This window comes from Moschus berezovskii, chromosome 7 (genome assembly GCF_049115385.1).
Source record: "Moschus berezovskii isolate FMDL1 chromosome 7, NW_MosBer_1.0, whole genome shotgun sequence".
Taxonomy (NCBI): Eukaryota; Metazoa; Chordata; class Mammalia; order Artiodactyla; family Moschidae; genus Moschus; species Moschus berezovskii.
This window is the reverse complement of record NC_142466.1, coordinates 16578550-16600257: the sequence shown is the minus strand read 5'-3', so window position 1 is coordinate 16600257 and position 21708 is coordinate 16578550. Positions and strand designations below refer to the sequence as shown.

The following is a 21708-nucleotide window of genomic DNA, read 5'->3' as shown; positions in this document are numbered from 1 at the left end:
CCCCCAAAGATGAAGTCTGACACTGTTTCCACTGTTTTTCCATCTACTTCCCATGAAGTGATGGGACCAGATGCCATGATGTTCGTTTTCTGAATGTTGAGCTTCAAGCCAACGTTTTCACTCTCCTCTTTCACTTTCATCAAGAGGCTTTTGAGTTCCTCTTCACCTTCTGCCATAGGGTGGTGTCATCTGCATATCTGAGGTTAGTGGTATTTCTCCTGGCAATCTTGATTCCAGCTTGTGCTTCTTCCTGCCCAGCGTTCCGCATGATGGACTCTGCATATAAGTTAAATAAACAGAGTGACAATATACAGCCTTGATATACTCCTTTTCCTATTTGGAATCAATCTTTTTTTCCATGTCCTGTTCTAACTGTTGCTTCCTGACCTGCATACAGGTTTCTGAAGAGGCAGGCCAGGTGGTCTGGTAATGCCATCTCTTTCAAAATTTTCCACAGTTTACTGTGATCCACACAGTCAAAGGCTTCGGCATAGTCAATGAAGCAGAAATAGATGTTTTTCTGGAACTCTCTTGCTTATTCTACGATCCAGCGGATGTTTGCAATTTGATCTCTGGTTCCTCTGCCTTTTCTAAAGCCAGCTTAAATATCTGGAAGTTCATGGTTCACGTATCGCTGAAGCCTGGCTTAGAGAATTTTGAGGATGAATTTACTAGCGAGTGAGATGACTGAAATTGTGCAGTAGTTTGAGCATTCTTTGGCATTGTCTTTCTCTGGGACTGGAATGAAAACTGACATTTTCCAGTCCTCTGGCCACTGCTGAGTTTTCCAAATTTACCGGCATATTGAGTGCAGTACTTTCACAGCATCATCCTTCAGGATTTGAAATAGCTCAACTGGAATTCCATCACCACCACCAGCTTTGTTCGTAGTGATGCTTTCTAAGGCCCACTTGACTTCACATTCCAAGATGTCTGGCTCTAGGTGAGTGATCACACCACTCACCTAGATTATCTTGGTCGTGAAGATCTTTTCTGTACAGTTCTTCTGTGTATTCTTGCCACCTCTTCTTAATATCTTCTGCTTCTGTTAGGTCCATAACATTTCTGTCCGTAATCGAGCTCATCTTTGCATGAAAAGTTCCCTTGGTATCTCTAATTTTCTTGAAGACATCTCTTGTCTTTCCTATTCTGTTGTTTTCCACTATTTCTTTGCATTGATCGCTGAGGAAGGCTTTCTTATCTCTCCTTGCTATCCTTTGGAACTGTGCATTCAGATGCTTGTATTTTTCCTTTTCTCCTTTGCTTTTCACTTTTCTTCTTTTCACAGCTATATGTAAGGCCTCCTCAGAAAACAATTTTGCTTTTTTGCATTTTTTTCCCATGGGGATGGTCTTGGTCCCTGTCTCCTGTACAATGTCACGAACCTCCGTCCAGAGTTCATCAGGCACTCTATCAGATCTAGTACCTTAAATCTATTTCTCACTTCCACTGTATAATCATAAGGGATTTGATTTAGGTCATATCTGAATGGTCTAGTGGTTTTCCCTGCTTTCTTCAATTTAAGACTGAATTTGGCAATAAGGAGTTCATGATCTGAGCCACAGTCAGCTCCTGGTCTTGTTTTTGCTAACTGTATAGAGCTTCTCCATCTTTGGCTGCAAAGAATGTAATCAATCTGATTTCGGTGTTGACCATCTGGTGATGTCCATGTGTAGAGTCTTCTCTTGTGTTGTTGGAAGAGGGTGTTTGCTATGACCAGTGCATTCTCTTGGCAAAACTCTATTAGCCTTTGCCCTGCTTCATTCCGTGCTCCAAGGCCAAATTTGCCTGTTACTCCAGGTGTTTTCTGATTTCCTACTTTTGCATTCCAGTCCCCTATAATGAAAAGGACATCTTTTTTGGGTGTTAGTTCTAAAAGGTCTTGTAGGTCTTCATAGAACCGTTCAACTTCGGCTTCTTCAGTGTTATTGGTTGGGGCATAGGCTTGGATTACTGTAATATTGAATGGTTTGCCTTGGAAATGAACAGAAATCATTCTGTCGTTTTTAAGATTGCATCCAAGTACTGCATTTCGGACTGTTTTGTTGACCATGATGGCTACTCCATTTCTTCTAAGGGATTCCTGCCCACGGTAGTAGATATAATGGTCATCTGAGTTAAATTCACCCATTCCAGTCCATTTTAGTTCACTGATTCCTAGAATGTCTACATTCACTCTTGCCATCTCCTGTTTGACCACTTCCAATTTGCCTTGATTCATGGACCTAACATTCCAGGTTCCTATGCAATATTGCTCTTTACAGCATCGGACCTTGCTTCTATCACCAATCACATCCACACTGATCTCCAGTGGCATACTGGGCACCTACCGACCTGGGGAGTTCCTCATTCAGTATCCTATCATTTTGCCTTTTGATACTGTTCATGGGGTTCTCAAGGCAAGTATACTGAAGTGATTTTCCATTCCCTTCTCCAGTGGACCACATTAGGCTGTGGTCCATGTGACCAGATCGACTAGTTTTCTGTGATTATGATTTCAGTGTGACAGTAAGACCTTAAAAAAGAAAAAACTAAGCTGGTTGCAGTAGGAATGAAAAGAGATGAAGAAACAGTAATCAGAACACTGATTCCTAGAATGTCTACTTTCACTCTTGCCATCTCCTGTTTGACCACTTCCAATTTGCCTTGATTCATGCTCCAAACATTGCAGGTTCCTATGCAATATTGCTCTTTTTTGTGTGTGTGAGAGTATTCCTTCTTCCATTTCTTAATTTTTAACCTATCTATGTCTATGTACTGTGAAGATTGTGTACAAGCAATGTTGGGTATAGCTTTTTTAATCCTAACTGACAAATGCTGCCCTGTTTTCAAAACTACCATACTGGTATTTGTTTTCTATTTGTCCCATGTGTTTTTTGTTAATTTTCCTTTTTACTTCTTTTCCTACATTAATTTTTACAATTTCAGTTTATCTTCATTATTGTATTTTTTTTCTATATTTTGTGGTCCCTGTAAGGTTCACAAAGTGCATCTTTAATTTCTCACAATATATCTTCAAATGATATCCATAACAATTCAAATACAGCCTGAAAACCTTATTGAAAATTTCCACTTCGCTACTTCTTTTCTGCGTGCTCTTATCATGCAGTTTACTTCTATTTATGCTCTAAACCTGAAAATAATTATTATTTTTGTCTATATAGTCAATTATTGTCTGAAAGACTTTTTATTTAGAAAATTGTGTATCTTAAATTGTCAATTCATGGTGTTATTCTTTTGTGTATGTATTCAAATTCCTGTCTTGTATCATCTTCCTCTCCTTGAATAGTTTTGGATAGATCAACTAAACAGAAAATTAACAAGGAAACACAAAAGTTAAATGATACAATAGACCAGTTAGACCTAATAGATATCTATAGGACATTTCACCCCAAAACAATGAATTTCACCTCTTCTCAAGTGCACACGGAACTTTCTCCAGGATAGATCACATCCTGAGCCATAAATCTAGCCTTGGTAAATTCAAAAAAATTGAAATCATTCCAAGCATCTTTTATGACCACAATGCAGTAACACTAGATCTCAATTACAGGAGAAAAACTATTAAAAATTCCAACATATGGAGGCTGAACAACACGCTGCTGAATAACCAACAAATCATTGAAGAAATAAAAAAGAAATCAAAATATGCATAGAAATGAATGAAAATGAAAACACAACAACCCAAAACCTGTGGGACACTGTAGGAGCAGTGCTAAGGGGAAGGTTCATAGCAATACGGGCATAGCTCAAGAAACAAGAAAAAAGCCAACTAAATAACCTAACTCTACACCTAAAGCAACTAGAAAAGGAAGAAATGAAGAAACCTAGGGTTAGTAGAAGGAAAGAAACCTTAAAAATCAGGGCAGAAATAAATGCAAAAGAAACAAAAGAGACCATAGCAAAAATCAACAAAGCCAAAAGCTGGTTCTTTGAGAGGGTAAATAAAATTGACAAACCACTAGCCAGACTGATCAAGAAACAAAGGGAGAAAAACCAAATCAATAAAATTAGAAATGAAAAGGGAGAGATCACAACAGACAACACAGAAATACAAAGGATCATAAGAGACTATTATTAGCAATTATATGCCAATAAAATGGACAACTTGGAAGAAACGGACAAATTCTTAGAAAAGTACAACTTTCCAAAACTGAACCAGGAAGAAATAGAAAATCTCAACAGACCCATCACAAGCATGGAAATTGAAACTGTAATCAGAAATCTTCCAGCAAACAAAAGCCCAGGTCCAGATGGCTTCACAGCTGAATTCTATCAAAAATTTGGAGAAGAGCTAACACCTATCCTACTCAAACTCTTCCAGAAAGTTGCAGAGGAAGGTAAACTTCCAAACTCATTCTATGAGGTCACCATCACCCTAACACCAAAACCTGACAAAGGTGCCATAAAAAAAGGGAACTCAGGCCAATATTGCTGATGAACATAAGATGCAAAAATCCTTAACAAAATTCTAGCAATCAGAATCCAACAATACATTAAAAAGATCATACATCATGACCAAGTGGGCTTTATCCCAGGGATGCAAGGATTCTTCAATATCCGCAAATCAATCAATGTAATACACCACATCAACAAATTGAAAAATAAAAACCATATGATTATCTCAATAGATGCAGAGAAAGCCTTTGACAAAATTCAACATCCATTTATGATCAAAACCCTCCAGAAGGCGGGAATAGAAGGACCATTCCTCAGCATAATTAAAACTATATATGACAAACCCACAGCAAATATTATCCTCAATGGTGAAAAATTGTCAGGAACAAGACAAGGGTGCTCACTCTCACTACTACTATTCAACACAGTTTTGGAAGTTTTGTCCACGGCAATCAGAGCAGAAAAAGACATAAAAGGAATCCAAATTGGAAAAGAAGAAGTAAAACTCTCACTGTTTGCAGATGACATGATTCTCTACACAGAAAACCCTAAAGACTCTACCAGAAAATTACTAGAGCTAATCAATGAAAATAGTAAAGTTGCAGGATATTAAATCAACACACAGAAAACCCTTGCATTCCTATACACTAATAATGAGAAAAGAGAAAGAGAAATTAAGGAAACAATTCCATTCACGTTGCAACAAAAAGAATAAAATACTTAGGAATATATCTACCTAAAGAAACAAAAAACCGATATATAGAAAACTATGAAACATTGGTGAAAGAAATCAGAGAGGACACTAATAGATGAGAAATATACCGTGTTCATGGATTGGAAGAATAAATATTGTGAAAATGAATATATTACCCAAAGTAATTTATAAGTTCAATGCAATCCCTATCAAGCTACCAACGGTGTTTTTCACAGAGCTAGAACAACTAGTTTCACAATTTGTATGGAAATACAAAAAACCTTGAATAGCCAAAGCAATCTTGAGAAAGAAGAATGGAACTGGGGGAATCAACCTGCCAGACTTCAGGCTCTCCTACAAAGCCACAGTCATCAAGACAGTATGGTACTGGCATAAAGACAGAAATATAGATCAATGGAACAAAATAGAAAGCCCAGAGATAAATCCATGCACCTATGGACACCTTATTTTTGACAAGGGAGGCAAGAATATTCAATGGAGAAAAGACGATCTCTTTAACAAGTGGTGCTGGGAAAACTGGTCAACCACTTGTAAAAGAATGAAACTAGAACACTCCCTAACACCATACACAAAAATTAACTCAAAATGGATTAAAGATCTAAATGTAAGACCAGAAACTATAAAACACTCCTAGAGGAGAACATGGCAAAACATTCTCCGACATAAATCACAGCAGGATCCTCCATGACCCACCTCCCAGAATATTGGAAATAAAAGCAAAAATAAACTAATGGGACCTCATTAAAATTAAAAGCTTCTGCACAGCAAAGAAAACTATAAGCAAGGTGAAAAGACAGCCTTCAGAATGGGAGAAAACCATAGCAAATGAAGCAACTGACAAAGGATTAATCTCAAAAATACACAAGCAACTCCTGCAGCTCAATTCCAGAAATATAAACGACCCAATCAAAAAATGGGCCAAAGAACTAAACAGACATTTCTCCAAAGAAGACACACAGGTGGCTAACAAACACATGAAAACATGCTTAACATCACTCATAATCAGAGAACTGCAAATCAAAACCACAATGAGGTACCATTTCACGCCAGTCAGAATGGCTGCTATCCAAAAGTCCACAAGCAGGGTGTGGAGAAAAGGGAACTCTCTTACACTGTTGGTGGGAATGCAAACTAGTACAACCACTATGGAGAACAGTGTGGAGATTCCTTAAAAACCTGGAAATAGAACTGCCATACGACCCAGCAATCCCACTCCTGGGCATACACACCAAGGAAACCAGAATTGAAAAAGACATATGTACTCCAATGTTCATTGCAGCACTGTTTATTATAGCCAGGACATGGAAGCAACCTAGATGTCCATCTGCAGACGAATGGATAAGAAAGCTGTGGTACATTTACACAATGGAGTACTACTCAGCAATTAAAAAGAATACATTTGAATCAGTTCTAATGAGGTGGATGAAACTGGAGCCTATTATACAGAGTGAAGTAAGCCAGAAAGAAAAACACCAATACAGTATATTAACACATATATATGGAATATAGCCTTTTGATACTGTTCATGGGGTTCTCAAGGCAAGTACGCTGAAGTGGTTTGCCATTCCCTTCTCCAGTGGACCACATTCTGTCAGACCTCTCCACCATGACCCCTCCATCTTGGGTGGCCCCTGAACTGAACTGAACTGAACTGAACTGATGGAATATAGCAAGAGAATAACGATAACCCTGTATCAGTTCAGTTCAGTCGCTCAGTCCTGTCCGACTCTTTGCGACCCCATGAATCACAGCACGCCAGGCCTCCCTGTCCATCACCAACTCCCGGAGTTCACTCAAACTCATGTCCATCGAGTCGGTGATGCCATGCAGCCATTTCATTCTCTGTCGTCCCCGTCTCCTCCCACCCCCAATCCCTCCCAGCATCAGACTCTTTTCCAGTGAGTCAACTCGTTGCATGAGGTGGCCAAAGTATTGGAGTTTCAGCTTTAGCATCAGTCCTTCCAATGAACACCCAGAATTGATCTCCTTTAGAATGGACTGGTTGGATCTCCTTGCAGTCCAAGGGACTCTCAAGAGTCTTCTCCAGCACCACAGTTCCCTGTATACGAGACAGCAAATGAAACACAGATGTATAGAACAGTCTTCTGGACTCTGTGGGAGAGGGCGAGGGTGGGATGATTTTGGAGAATGGCATTGAAACATGTATATTATCATATGTGAAACGAATCTGATGTGGTTGGGGGCTCCCCACCTCAACAAGAGGCCATTCCTTCCGGAAGTGTATAAATTAGCCTGGGATAGAACCTGCACGCTGAATTTACTAATAAGAAATGAGAAAACAGAACTATAAATGTGGCATAGAAATACAAGAAACCATTCTTAAGTAATCTTTTAAAACTTTGAACAGAATTACAGATTTTACCATTTGTTATAAACTGATATATATATAATTTAACCAGAACCAAAAGAAAATTAGTATTGTGTGAATTCTGAAGCACTTTCAACATGTTGTAGGAATAATGTGGACTTTCTTGAGTTTTACACATTCATAAGTAAATGGTCTGTATCTCGTGCCTTTGTTGGCTTTCTGTGAGCTGTAGTTTCTGGGATGTGAGCAGCTCTCATTCCTGTAGCTCTTGTAATTCAGTCATTCATGTGCCTCCTTTATGAGGATTCAGTGCGGCTGTGGTGCTGTTATCCTTCTGATAGGAACTCTTACTCGGTGTAAAGCCCCAAAGGTCTGTTATTTATTTTTATTTTATATTGTACTATATTTTATTTACAGTGTTGTGTTTGTTTCAGGTGTATAGCAAAGTGATACAGTCACATATACATATATGAATTAACAAAAGCAGTTCCCGTCTTTTGATGGGGTGCTGCTGCTGCTGCTAAGTCACTTCAGTTGTGTCCGACTCTGTGTGACCCCATAGACGGAAGCCCACCAGGCTCCCCTGTCCCTGGGATTCTCCAGGCAAGAACACTGGAGTGGGTTGCCATTTCCTTCTCCTTTGATGGGGTACTCATGGTTTATAACATAAATGGCATTATTTTGAGAGAGGGAAAACTTAGGTATGGCATTGGGTTTCTTTTCTTTTTGCAGCCTGAGGCAGTTGAAAAATAACTTAATGTAGCTTTTTACAACTGTGTATTCTATAGTATTTTTTCTTTTGGTGAGGTTAATAAAAAAGGCAGTATTGCTCTTTACAGCATCAGACCTTGCTTCTATCACCAGTCACATCCACAACTGGGTATTTGTTTCGCTTTGGCTCCATCCCTTCATCCTTTCTGGAGTTATTTCTCCACTGATCTCCAGCAGCATACGGGACACCTACCAACCTGGGCAATTCCTCATTCAGTATCCTGTCATTTTGCCTTTTGATACTGTTCATGGGGTTCTCAAGGCAAGTATACTGAAGTGGTTTGCCATTCCCTTCTCCAGTGGACCACATTCTGTCAGACCTCTCCACCATGACCCGCCCGTCTTGGGTGGCCCCACATGGCATGGCTTAGTTCCATTGAGATAGACAAGGCTGTGGTCCGTGTGATCAGATCGACTAGTTTTCTGTGATTATGATTTCCATGTGTCTGCCCTCTGACGCCCTCTTGAAATACCTACCATCTTATTTGGGTTTCTCTTACCTTGGTCGTGGGGTATCTCTTCATGGCTGCTCCAGCAAAACAACGCCGGTGCACCTTACTTTGGATGAGGGGTATCTCCTCATGGCCACCCCTCCTGACCTTGAACGTGGAGTAGCCCCTCTCGGCCCCCCTGCACCTGCCAGCCGCCACCACTTGGATGTGGGGTTGCTCCCTCGGCCGCCACCCTGACCTCGGGCGTGGGGTCGTTCCTCTCGGCCGCCGCCCCTGACCTCAGGCGTGGGGTCGCTCCTCTCGGCCGCTGCCCCTGACCTCCGGCATGGGGTAGCTTCTCTCCGCCACGCTCCTGCACGTGGTCAGCCGCGGAGACGACGTCGCGTCTGCGCTCAGAGCCGCAAATCCGGCTCACCATTTCTGCATCCTGTCAGAAGAAAAAGCCCAGCATGGATGAGAAGGGCAGAGCAAATGAGGTGGGGGTTCGGGAGAAGGTGTGTGGAGAGGGAGGGCTTGCAGGAGAGGAAGGGTTGGGTGAGGGGAACGTGAGAGAGGGTCTCCAAGTAGATGAGCTGTGAAGACAGTGAGGGAGGGAGGAAGTTTTAGCACCTGTGTTGGGAGAACAAGGCAAGGTTCTGTTTTGTGCCTTCATTTGCTCATATATTTAACGAATCTTTTTCAAGTCCTTGTAACTCAGTGGAGAAGCAGGCTTTGGTCCTGTAGGTGCTGAAAAAAGGGGATGGTCAAGAAGAGGGCAGGGCCAGAAGCTATGTTGTGTGGAGTCTCGGGAAGGGTAAAGTTAGCGCTGGGACTGAGCCAGAATGCCTGCTGTGTCCAATCAAAAGGTCTTCATTTGATAACCCCACAGAGGAGCTTTCCAGAACAAGGATTCAGTGCTTCTGATAATTCTAGTGTGTGATGGAGAAGCCAGCCATGTGTTCGAAACTATAAGTAGGATATCAATTAGCCTCAAGAAAGAAGGCCTCCTGAACATTAGACGTTGGGAGACAGAAGCTATCTGGCACCATATGGAGTGGAAGGGTCCAGAGGGGTGTAGACAGTTAGATGAGGATGCAGGAAAAGAGCTAGTCCCCACTTGGAGATGATGGTGACAGTGCGCCTTTCCTTCTCCAGGAAATCAAAGCCCCATGGAACTACGGGGTTTTGTTAGGAAGCACCCAGCTGTACCAGCACACCCAGCACACCCAGCAGGTGTCTGTGAGCCAGATTATCATGCACCCAGACTTCAAGAAGTTATATCCCTTCAGGAGTGACATTGCCATGTTGCAGCTGCTCTTTCCTGTGAACTTCACCTCCTACATCATCCCTGCCTGCCTCCCAGTCCCTGGCATGAAGCTCCCCATAACTCATCCTGCTGGATACCTGACTGGGGTATGCTCAACGAAGAAAGTGAGGGGGTGTGGGGGAGTTGGGGGAGATGAGAATGGGGAGGAGGGAGAAGGACAGAAGAGCAAAGAAGGGAGGTGTGACTCCATCTGAGGGTTCTCCAGGCAGAGGTCCCCTTGGCCCACTATGCTTCATTTCCAGAGGACTGGACCATTCTACGGAGAAGGTGATGGCACTCCACTCCAGTACTCTTGCCTTGAAAATCCCATGGACGGAGGAGCCTGGTAGGCTGCAGTCCATGGGGTCGCGAAGAGTCGGACACGACTGAGTGACTTCACTTTCACTTTTCACTTTCATGCACTAGAGAAGGAAATGGCAACCCACTCCAGTGTTCTTGCCTGGAGAATCCCAGGGATGGGGGAGCCTGGTGGGCTGCCGTCTATGGGGTCGCACAGAGTCGGACACAACTGAAGCAACTTAGCAGCAGCAGCAGCAGCAGCAGGAAGACCATTCTAGTTCTAGTTCTGAAAGTGTGTGATTCTGAAGTTTTGGTATTCCCTAAGTGTAAAGCTCTGAAGTCTGGGAATCTTTGACTTTGGAATCAAGAATCTGAGTTCTTGAAGTCTTTCTGGTCCTTGATTCCAAGGTTTAAATCAACAATAAATCTAAGATGACTTGATCCAACTCAAAAGTCATGGTAGGGGCCTGACTCCTTCCAGGTCACTAACAAACTCTCTGATTTCCCAGTGCCACAGGAGGTACTTGGGAAAAGTGGAAACAAAATACAAGTATGACCTCTGAGCCTGCCTGATCAATTCCGAACCTCGCTTTGCTCTTTTCCCAACACAGTTCACTCATCTACTTTGTAGGCTCATTAGGTGAACTGAATGACACAGGAAAATAACTGTACTTTTAAAGTTTGAAAGTGGAGACATGTAGGCAAAAACTTATGAGCAAGAGTTTTTATTAAAGAAAGGATTGTTTATGATTTGGTGAAATGCTTATGATGCAAAATTAGGGAGGGAAAGAGTATTTATTTCAAATTATTACTTGGGTCATAATTTAATATGGTGTTTCTCTACAGAGCTGTTACAGGCATTTTGAACAGACATTATCTTCATTGGGTGGGACGTTCCAGCATCTCTGGTCCCTGCCTATTAGTATGTCACTGCTGCTGCTGCTGCTAAGTCACTTCAGTCGTGTCCGACTCTGTGTGACCCCATAGACGGAAGCCCACCAGGCTCCCCCGTCCCTGGGATTCTCCAGGCAAGAACACTGGAGTGGGTTGCCATTTCCTTCTCCAACGTGTGAAAGTGAAAAGTGAAAGTGAAGTCGCTCAGTCGTGTCCGACCCTTAGTGACCCCATGCCTTAATCATTGACAAACAAACAGGTCCGCAGCATTCTCACACCACATACACACACACATAGTACACAGACACACACACTAACAACACTTGTAACCACACTTCACACATACACACACCCAACACATGTATACCACACACACACACACACACACACACAGGCACAATACAGAGAGACACACACAACACATGTATTTCACACACACAAAGACACATATAGAGCAGATGTATACACACTTCAAACACATACACATACACACAGACTGGTTCCTCCTTGAGGACAGGGACCCTGTCTTTCTTGTTTTAATATCCCAGTCCATGCCCCAGGTAGGGCCTGGCATCTGGTAGGTATCCCACTGCTGCCCCCGGGTCCTTCTTCCCTGGCCCTCCAGACTGGTCTCAGCTCCCACCCTGTGTGCTCTATGTTACTCTCCATATAGCTGTCTGAGTATTTGCTTTACAGCAGGAGTCATGCCAGTTCCCTGCTCATTACACTCAGTGCCTTCCCATTTCTACTTAAAATAAGATCGGAACTTCCTGCCTTGGCTCCCAGGCCCCATTCCTCTCTCTCATCTCCTACTGCATCCCTCACCCACACCACCGCAGCCAGCAGGCCTCCCTCCTGCCTTGACGATGCCAAGGCCATTCCTACCTCAGGTCTCCAGCTTGACTATCTCCCTGAACTCACTTGCTTTTCCGACTAAGCTCATCATGCCTTGTTTCATTGCGTATGCAGCTTGGCTACTCCTCTGAGCAGTTTTACTTGATCATGTGAACTAAAACAAGCAACCCCTGATAGCACACCTTCTTGTTTTATTTCCTTTACAGGACTTATTAGATCTAAAATAATGCTCCTTACTTATTTCATTTACACAGTCTGTCCCAACTAAAAACATTCCCCTGTATCATTAGTTAAAAGATACTTAACGTGAGGTCAGAGAAACAAATGAGTAAATTGGATGAAGAATAAATGAGTGATAGGATGAGTGGATGGATGGCGGGAAGGTGGGAGGATGAGTGGGTGAAAGGGAAGATGGTTGGGCGGATGAGTGAAAGGATGGTGGGCAGGGAGATGGAGTGAGTGGGTCTATTGATGGAGGGGAGAATGGAGAGATGGATGAAAAGATGAGTGTATAGGCAAATGATCGGAAGGGTGAGTGGGCAAATGGGACATGAGGAAAGATAGGTAGGTGAATGGAGGAACAGGTGGATGGAAAGCAAGGTTAGTGATAGTCGAAAGGTGAGTGGATGGGATGATTTGTGAAAGGGTAGGGTAGATAAGTTGTTGGCGGGCTTCCCTGATGGCTCAGAGGTTAAAGGGTCTGCCTGTAATGCAGGAGACCTGGGTTCGATCCCTGGGTCGGGATGACCCCCTGGAGAAGAAATGGCAACCCGCTCCAGTATTCTTGCCTGGAGAATCCCATGGACAGAGGAGCCTGGTGGGTGACAGTCCATGGGGTCGCACAGAGTCAGACACGACTGAGAAACTTCACTCACTCACTCAGGTTGGTGAATGGTTGCTAAGCAGCAGTGAGTGGCATGTGTTGGAGGGGTTTTCCTTTTTCCTTTGTGGAATAGGAGTTTGGCCTATTGCTATGAAAGAGGTCGAGGGAATAGGATGAATTTGGAAAAGTTTGAGAAAGAGGGGAGGGCATTAGGCATAGGTAGAAGACTGAAACAAGGATGAAAGCTCAGCTGTGCGGAGAAAACCCCATGTTGAGGGGCACTGCTGACTGGTAAGGCAGCGGTCTGTAGCTAGGCTACAGCATCCTTCCCTGATTTCCTCCTTGTCCTCGCAGCACCTCTGCTCGAACCTTTCCATCTCCAGGAGGGTAAGGTGAGCTTCATTGAGAACAAGTTCTATAAACTCTTATAGGGAGATGGAAAAGGCAAGACTGCTCTGTCCATGTGAACATGCTGTGTGCTGGGGACTTCTTGACAGGAAAGTCCATCTGCCAAGTGATGGACTTTCTTTCTGTTTTTCCCTCACCTGGTCTCAGGGCCTCAATTTCTCTAGGGGAGGGGCTGTGTTGCCTCTGCTCTCTTTGTGGAGAGCACAAAGATCTCCAGAGCACGTGGGCTCAGTAGTTGCAGCTTGTAGACTTAGTTGTCCCGTGGCATGTGGGACATAATTTCCCTGACCAGGGATGGAACCCGTGTCCTCTGCAAGGAGGACCACCAAGGAAGTCTCCTTGTTGGATATTTTAATTGTGAACCTTTCCTTACACTCTATGTAGTGCCCTGTTTTATAGGTGAGAAAACAGGCCTGGAAAGGACTAGTGGCTACCCTAAAATAAGGCAGCACAGCCTGGGCCCCTGTGTTTTCACACGAAGCTTACGTGACCTCCACTGGGTCACCCTCAGGGCCGAGCCTCCCAAGCTGGCATCATGTGCCAAGCTCTTCCGTGGCCCTTTGTGTGCTTGCCTGCTGGATATCCATAGTGCCCTTGAGCTGACTCCTCCTCTCATTTCTCCTCAGGATGAGGACACCACTGAGACGGACCCTCAAGAGCCAAGGCAGCATATAACTGCCCCCCCCCCACCTCCTACCTCTCTTAGCCTTTCAGTCACCACAGCCTACCTGAGAGACTCCATCTAGATTCATCTTCTGCCATATCACCTGCTCTGGCTCCCATCCTCCAACCCAGGCCCCTCTTCTCTCCATGAAAGTGCCTCCCCCCTTGCAGGGGGCACCCAGAAACAGGTCTGAGGAGAGACAGACCACAGGGGCACTCAGTGCCTAGACCGTGGGGCAGAAAAGACCTAGTTCCAGTATTCAGTCTGTCATTTCCTGGGATTGTGACCTTAGCTAAGTTTCCTCACCCATGAAATGGATTTGCTAAGCCTCCTCTTAATAAAGTCCCTGTAGGAAATTTAATACTGTACTGGCATTCAGGAGGTACTTAGCAAGTCCTGGCTTTCAATCACCTGGCCTGGCCTCTCTCCATCTACCTGGATTGCACCTGCCTTTCTGGACCTGTCTTAGACCTATCCTCTCACTCAATGTGGAGCTGACTGCCCTGGCTCCACTCAGCACATACAAAACCCACACTCCCACGCTCAGGTTACTCTGTCTTTTCAATAGTGCAAAGCACAGCTCACTTTCCATGGGATATGCTAGTGGTGGGGCTTCCTCTGTCTTCTGAGAACTCCCAGGGGGTCAGGAGGCTACTGGAGTCCTTCCCATCTCCCCCATACTGGCCCAGAATCCACCACAATATCAGCAACCACAAGGCTCATCTGCATGAATCCCTGAGGCCTGGAGTGTTCAGGAACCTGGCCTTCCCCAGCCTTAAAGAGTGCAGTATGGGTGCACTGTGGGGAGGGTCAAGGGCACCCCAGCTAGGGACCCCTAGGAGAAGAGCTGAGGTGATGATGGCACACTCCCAGTGTCCAAGAAGCCCCTGGTGCGACTTTCTTGGTGCTTTGGTGACATCACCTTAAATTGGTGGCTCAGACAACAGAAAGTATTATCTTAGATTTCTGGACATCAGAGTCTAAAGACAAGGTGTTGGCCTGGCTGCTTCCTCCTTGAGGCTCTAATAGAAAATGTTTTCTTGCTTTTTCTATCTTTTTAGAGGTCCCCAACAATCCTCAGCTCATGGCCCCTTCCTCTGTCTCCAAAGCAGAGGAGCTCCTCCTTCTGCTCGTGTCATCGCATCTCCTCCTCTGACCCTGACCTCCTGCCTCCCTCTTTCCTCACGAGGACCTTTGTGATTATGTTGGGTACACCCAGATAATCTCGGATAATCTTCCTATTTCCTGATCCTCAGCTCCATCACAGCTGCAGAGTCCCTTTTGCCATGTAAGGTAACTTGACCACAGTTCTGATGATGAGAATTGCCATTTTTGAGGGTGATTTTTGACCAGCCACACCATGTACCCTTCTCTTTCCTTCAAGTTGCCACTTCCCCACCCCTCCCCCTCAGCTGGAGAGCTTCCTTCCTGTTTCACTGAGAATATCAAAGCACTCAGACTAGACCCCGTTCATCTTCCCAGCCCACTTCTTCTCACCCCAAGAAAGCATCTTCTATCTCTCTTGAGCCTCCTGGCCCATCCCAGTCAGTCCCTCCTGGAGCTCTGGGTGCCCAGAGTCTCCCTTGCTCCATGTCTTCCATGTCCCCTTTCATGGCTCCTGTGTAAACGTGCAGTGGCAGTCTGCCTCCTTCTATTGCCCAGTTTCTCTGCCTCCTTTCCCCCAACGACTCCTCATAACAGCCGTGGATCTAACCCACTCTGCCCAGGAGTGACCCCAGTGCCACCAGAGCCACGTGGCCAGTGTCCCTAAGAGCCTGTCTTGCCAGAGCCACCCTTGGACCTGAGTCCTCCTCTCACTCAGCACTTCAGCAAGTCTCACTGCCACTTCCTGGGCACCAGGACCAGCCAGCTACTCTGCTCTGCACTGGTCCCCTCCCCTTCCACCTCTCAATGCTGGAGACCCCAGGGCTCTGTGCTCAGCCTGCTCCTCCCCCTCTGCACTTCTTCCCTGGTTGGTGAGATAGGCTCAGCTTTGACAGATCCTGTTGCCTCTTTCAACATATTGTCCCAAATCTGTTTCTTATCGCCCTGGCCCCTCCCCACCCATAATCTCTCACTTCTCTCCTGTAGCTGCCTCCACAGCGGTTCATTCTCCACACAGCACCAGAGCAATCCAGCTGCTAGACTTGACCTAGCAGTTTCCATGGGCGTCAACTCCAGCCCCCACCATGAAGGTCCTGGGAACCTGAGTCCCGTCTACCCGCCCTGCTTCCCACTTGTCATTGCTCTTCCTCCCACCCACCTGGCCATCCCTCCTCTCCTCGTCTGCACGCACTGCTCCCGCTGCTCCAGCATCAGAAAGTTGGGTTGTCCTGTTTGGAATCTCAGCTCATGAAAGTGCCATGCTTCCACCCTATGAAATGTCCTTCCCTTCCAGTCCTGTCCCTTCCATGGCTTGCTTCCACATGTCACGTCTGACAGTGGCAGCCGAGTTGGATTCTTTACGAAAGTGTCATGAAAGGGGAACTTTGTCCTTTCACCCCTGTGCTCAAGGGCAGCAGCTGCTCTGGATGCTGCTTGTGTGTGCTGGACAGGTGCTTGAAGGGGACCAAGCGCAGCTATGTCCCCTGCTCCTCGACCTACCTCCAGCAATGAAACCTTCCGTTTGCCTAATGAAGTGAGGGAGTTTCCGCCCAGATGGTCCTGCCCTGACAGCATTTCAGGACTCCAATAACTCTCAGAGGCTTTCAGGAGACCCTCAGCTGCTCCCTGAGCAATACAGGCTGCCTCCACCAGGCCTGGGTATGGGCAATTTCTGAAGAAACTCAACCAAGAAGTTGAGAGAAAACTAAAGGCCGGACTAAATGAATGAAAAAGGAGGATGACTCAGGTGGGGATGTGCTGCTGCAGCTCAGAGTTTGCAAAAGCCGGGTCTGCAGCAGCTTCAGCTGGCCAGTTTCCACTCACAGACCAGCTCTCTTGGGTTCAAACCTTTCAGCTGTTCCTTCTTGGCCTTGGAGAGTGCTTTCTCCTGGACCACCATGCCCTTCCTGGGCACAACCTCCATGTATTGATGGATTTACATTTGTGATTGTTCCGACGGTCAATCAGGAACTTCCTGAAGCATGATTCCGGTGCTTACCTGCATGACTTAATCAGGCTGGTCTGAGTGGGATGCTGGTGTCTGGAATTTCACAGCGGTCCACCTGAGTGAGGTTGGAGGGCAGAGACTCATAAGCCCCACTTTGCTACCTGGTCTTCTCAGACCTGGCTCAGTAACCCACCTGAATTGCCATTTCTTTCCTAGAGTGATTCTGGGGGGCCCCTGGTCAGTGACTTCACTAGTTCTGGGTTCTGATGGGGCTGGCCATCTGGGGCTTTGACTGCCAACACCCCATCTACCCTAGCATCTTCACCAACGTCGCCAGCTGGATCAACAAGATCCAGAGACTCACAGCCCTCCCTGAGCCCACGTCAGCTCTCCTCCATAGGCCCAGTTTCCACAACAGCCTCCTCGCTAGAACCTTCCCCCCTCCCCTCCGTCAGCCCCATCAGTTCTCAGTGGTCCCTTCTTGGTTTTCCTGTCCGCCAGCTGCTACCCCCACAAACCAAGCTTGAAAAATCAAATAAAAACCAATGAGAGTCTCCTCCTGATATTGTCTTGGGGCCCTATTGCTCCTCCTGTTCCTCAGCACTCACCCCTTCACTTGAGGTTTGTCATCTGACTCCCCGGACGAGAGACCAGCAACTGGCAGGAACATTACAGCAGGAGGAGGGCAGCGGTGAGGACACTGCAAGAGTCCAGCTGGGGAGAGAGAAGGATGTCTTTGCTTGCACACACCACTCCTGCTGTGGGAGTGCACAGACTTCGGAGGAAGTACATCAGTCAGCTCCAGCTGCCATAACACATATCAATGTGGCTTAGACAACAGGAGCCTTCCTGGCCCTCAACCCCACATGACTGTTCCCTTCTGGCCAGGGGCCCAGGCCCGCCTGTCCCAAGGTATCCACACACCTTCAGCAGTAGGAGCCTAGTGTCTCCTTTCTGCTTAGCTGACTCAGGACTTAGTGGCCCTGCCTATAAGCCTTGAAGCAATGCTCTCCTCATCCTTCCTGCTAGTCTGCCTGTCACAGAGTCTTTGTGTAGCCAGCAGGATCCCAGGAAGCCTCACAGTGCAGTTGCTTCAGCCTTCAGAATCCCTGATAATCTGGTAAAGTTCCCCTTTAGCACATATCCAATATGGACTAGATGCTAGTCAAAAAGATTCAAGCCAAATTCTTTCCAATCCTGGCATTACCCACATATCCCAGACTCTCACTGGCAGACAAGCACAAATGGACTGACATGGACTCTCACACGGATCCCACTGGCTGGAGCCAGGAACTTGCGCAGGAACTCCCTCCCCAAGATGAGCTTGGAAGGCCTCAAGAAAGTGTCTTCCCAGCGTCCACACATTTCTGCAGTCCCTGCATCTGGCTGGAGTTCTACCACTGAGGAGGTACCACCATGCTTAGCCATGTGTCCACCACCAGCATCAACCTTTAAGAGCCCAGGAGTCTCTGGAAAGGGGAAGACTAGCATTCCCTCCCTTGGTGGTGAACTCAGTTATGGATCCTCAGGCAAGATTGCTCAGGGCCCTGGAGTCAGGGAGCTACTACCACACCATGTGATCCACACACATTCTCCAGAAGATCAGGGGAGCTCAGGCAGTTCAGCTGCACTAGTAGCCACTCCACTGGTCCTAAGTTCTTATTTTCCTCCCAACCCCAGCAGCCCCAGGCTGTCTGCCCTGGAGCGTGGCCTTCACACACCTTATTTCTGGAGATAGGTGATTCTCTGTCCCTCTTGGTTGTCCTTAGACCTCTAACCAGGGGATCCCAACACATGCCTCATCCCGTAACAGACAGACCAAATGTCAACTCCAGCCCAGCCAGTTCCCCATTGCCTGAAGCTGACTTAGTGTTCAGCATTATCTTGGTTTAGCTGCTTTTTAAAGATAAACGGAAGCCTAGCAGGGTTAAGTAGTTTTTCAGAAATGACATAGGTAGGAATTAGTAGGAACAGGAACTCAAATCTTGGTCTTTCTTACAGAACTTGAATATCTTTGTTCTTCGTACTCCTGCAGACTGTACAGAGATGCCTGTTACCCTGTGTTCATTTTCCTGGAGTAAATAGCCGGGAATGCAATTGCTGGACCATATGGTAAGTATATATTTAGTTTTTTGTTTTTTTCTTTAAGAAACAGACAAACTGCTTTCCAGAGTGACTTTATGATTTTACAGTTCCTTTAGTAACACTATGAGAAATCCAATTTTATGGCGTACTCAACTAACAAGTTAATTTTCATTTTAGCTCTTCTAAATCAACATGGGGGAGAAGGCAATGGCAACCCACTCCAGTACTCTTGCCTGGAAAATCCCATGGGTGGAGGAGCCTGGTAGGCTGTAGTTCATGGGGTCGCGAAGAGCCCGACACGACTGAGTGACTTTACTTTCACTTTTCACTTTCATGCATTGGAGAAGGAAATGGCAGCCCACTCCAGTGTTCTTGCCTGGAGAATCCCAGAGACGGTGGAGTCTGGTGGACTACCATCTATGGGGTCGCACAGAGTCGGACACGACTGAAGTGACTTAGCAGCAGCAGCAAATCAACATGTGATTATTCTCATTGTGATCCTAATTTGAGTTTCATTAATGACCAGGAGTTTTGAACATCTATTCATGATTTACTTGCCAAACACATGTCCTCTTTGGTGAAATATCTCTTCATATCTTTCCCCCATTTTCTAGTTGAATAGTTCCTATTTTTCCTGAGTTTTAATAGTTTTTTCTACACTCTCGACACAAGACTTTTCTCAGATGTGTGACTTGCAAATAATTTCTCCAAACTCATAGATTCTTCTCATGCTTAACAGAGTCTTTCATGTAGGAAAATAATGAATTTTAGTAAAATCCAATTTTCTCTTCTTTTATGAGTAATGTTTTTGCTCTCATGTGTAAAAACTCTTCACCAAGCCCTAGGACCCAAAGATTTTCTCTTACTTTTCTTATGAAAGTTTAAAAATTTAAAGTGTTGCATTTAAATCATATCAAAAAAGAAAGACAATTGGGAATCCAGGACTCAGGTTTCTTTCCTCTTCTTTGTTACAACTGTGTAGGAAATTTGTCCTTAACTCCTGCCCAATATCCTCATGATTTCTAATGTTTTTCCCCACTCTAAATCTGAAAGATTTCAATGATATATGTATTGGCTACTTTCAGAGGTTTTTATCAGTCACTTGAAGGGAATGATTTGTCCATCTAGCTATTTCCCAAGCCTTTGGTACTCTTCAGTACAGAAATATCTTCTTACATGCACCTAACTTTTATTTTTATTCTCTGGGTTAACTACTCTGTGCACTCTCCCTTGACCTTAGTTGAGAAGATGAGGTGAGATCAATTTAAGGAAAATCACAGTAAACTTAATTTTTAAAAAAAAAAAAAATTAAAGGTTGAAGAAATTAACAACTTGGAGACATTTCTCACTGTTTGAGCTTTTCTCATGGGAAAATATGATATTATTCTTAGCCAGTAACTTAAAACTAGAGGAACAGGGAGGCAAAATATTGTACCCTGGCACTCCAGAAAGGCAGGCTTTCTTGTTATTCTTCCCCTTGTCCTGTCAATCAGTTGTTAAAAGAGTCTCATTCATGGCTCTGAGTAGAGTTTGAATGAGCCATTCCCAGGGCCACTGACATACAAATTGAGTTGTGGAAAAAATTAACCCAGCTCATGTCTACAATCATTTTGTACTCCATCAAAATCTTAGACCATAGCGGCAGATATAATTAAATCAGTCCAAAAGTAATTTTGGGAGACAGGCAACAGAAGGGAGTGACTAGAAGTCCTTTTACCATGATCTCTGACTATTCATGCCAAAAGGTGGGGGCAGGTAATGTTTGCTAAGAAAAAAAATCTCTGGATATGGATCACAGACCTCAGATGACCGATCATATTCTTCTGAAGCATGGAACATTAGAAGTACAGTGGGATCCCTTGCTTATGTCTTGTAGAGTTTTCAATCTGTGTGTTTGGAGGCTCTCAGTATTGTTAAATACCAGGAGTTTTAAGAGGTATCCTGTGAAGTAAAAATGGTACTAATCTTGGAATTGATCACTCAGAGAATCTGATGATCGAATCTTCTTTCAAAAGTATTACCAACCCAAGTCAATAAGTTGATTCTGCTACTTTTTTTTTTTTTTTTTTAGATTTGGCAGCTAAAATTCTCCAATATATAATAAAAATGAAAGGGAGCATAAAATTATATCCATGCTACTGCTATCTCAACTGAAACTGACCCAGATTTTCAAGTCCTGATCAAAGTTATTAATAACAAAAACCTGCAAGGAAACATCTGAGAATCAACATTTATTGAAGTACCTCCATGTAGTAAATGAATACAGTAAGAAAAAATATTCTACTAAGCTGAATGCATTTGGATAGTCTAGGAATGGAGTCAGCAGACTATCTCAAAGCGTTTCCCAGGTCTGAAATTCTTTGTTAGGATTGTTCTTTAGTGAAAACTTTTGGCCTCCTAGGGAAAAGGACCTACTGATTTTTTGACAGACATAAATAAGAACCAAGGAACTGCAGTTCAAGGGCATGAAAGGACATGAAAACATTTTCCCAATTTAAGGATATTGTGCTTAGGGTGGAGTTCTCCAAAACTCTTGTATCTAAATGCATGAATTTTACGTGTGCAATGTAAAAATCACCAGTGTGCATCTCACAAGAGCTAGTTTTAAGAAAAAAGTGTTACGAAGGTTGCCGGTGAGAATCCATGGAGAGACTCTCCCCAGTGTGCCCGGACCCAC

At 44.8% G+C, this 21708-nt stretch overlaps 1 pseudogene; it reads left to right on the top strand.

The window, feature by feature from the left end:
* Positions 1–9114: 9114 nt before the first annotated feature.
* LOC148777269 (putative serine protease 47) lies at positions 9115–17473 on the top strand (annotated as a pseudogene).
* The last annotated feature ends 4235 nt before the right edge of the window (positions 17474–21708 follow it).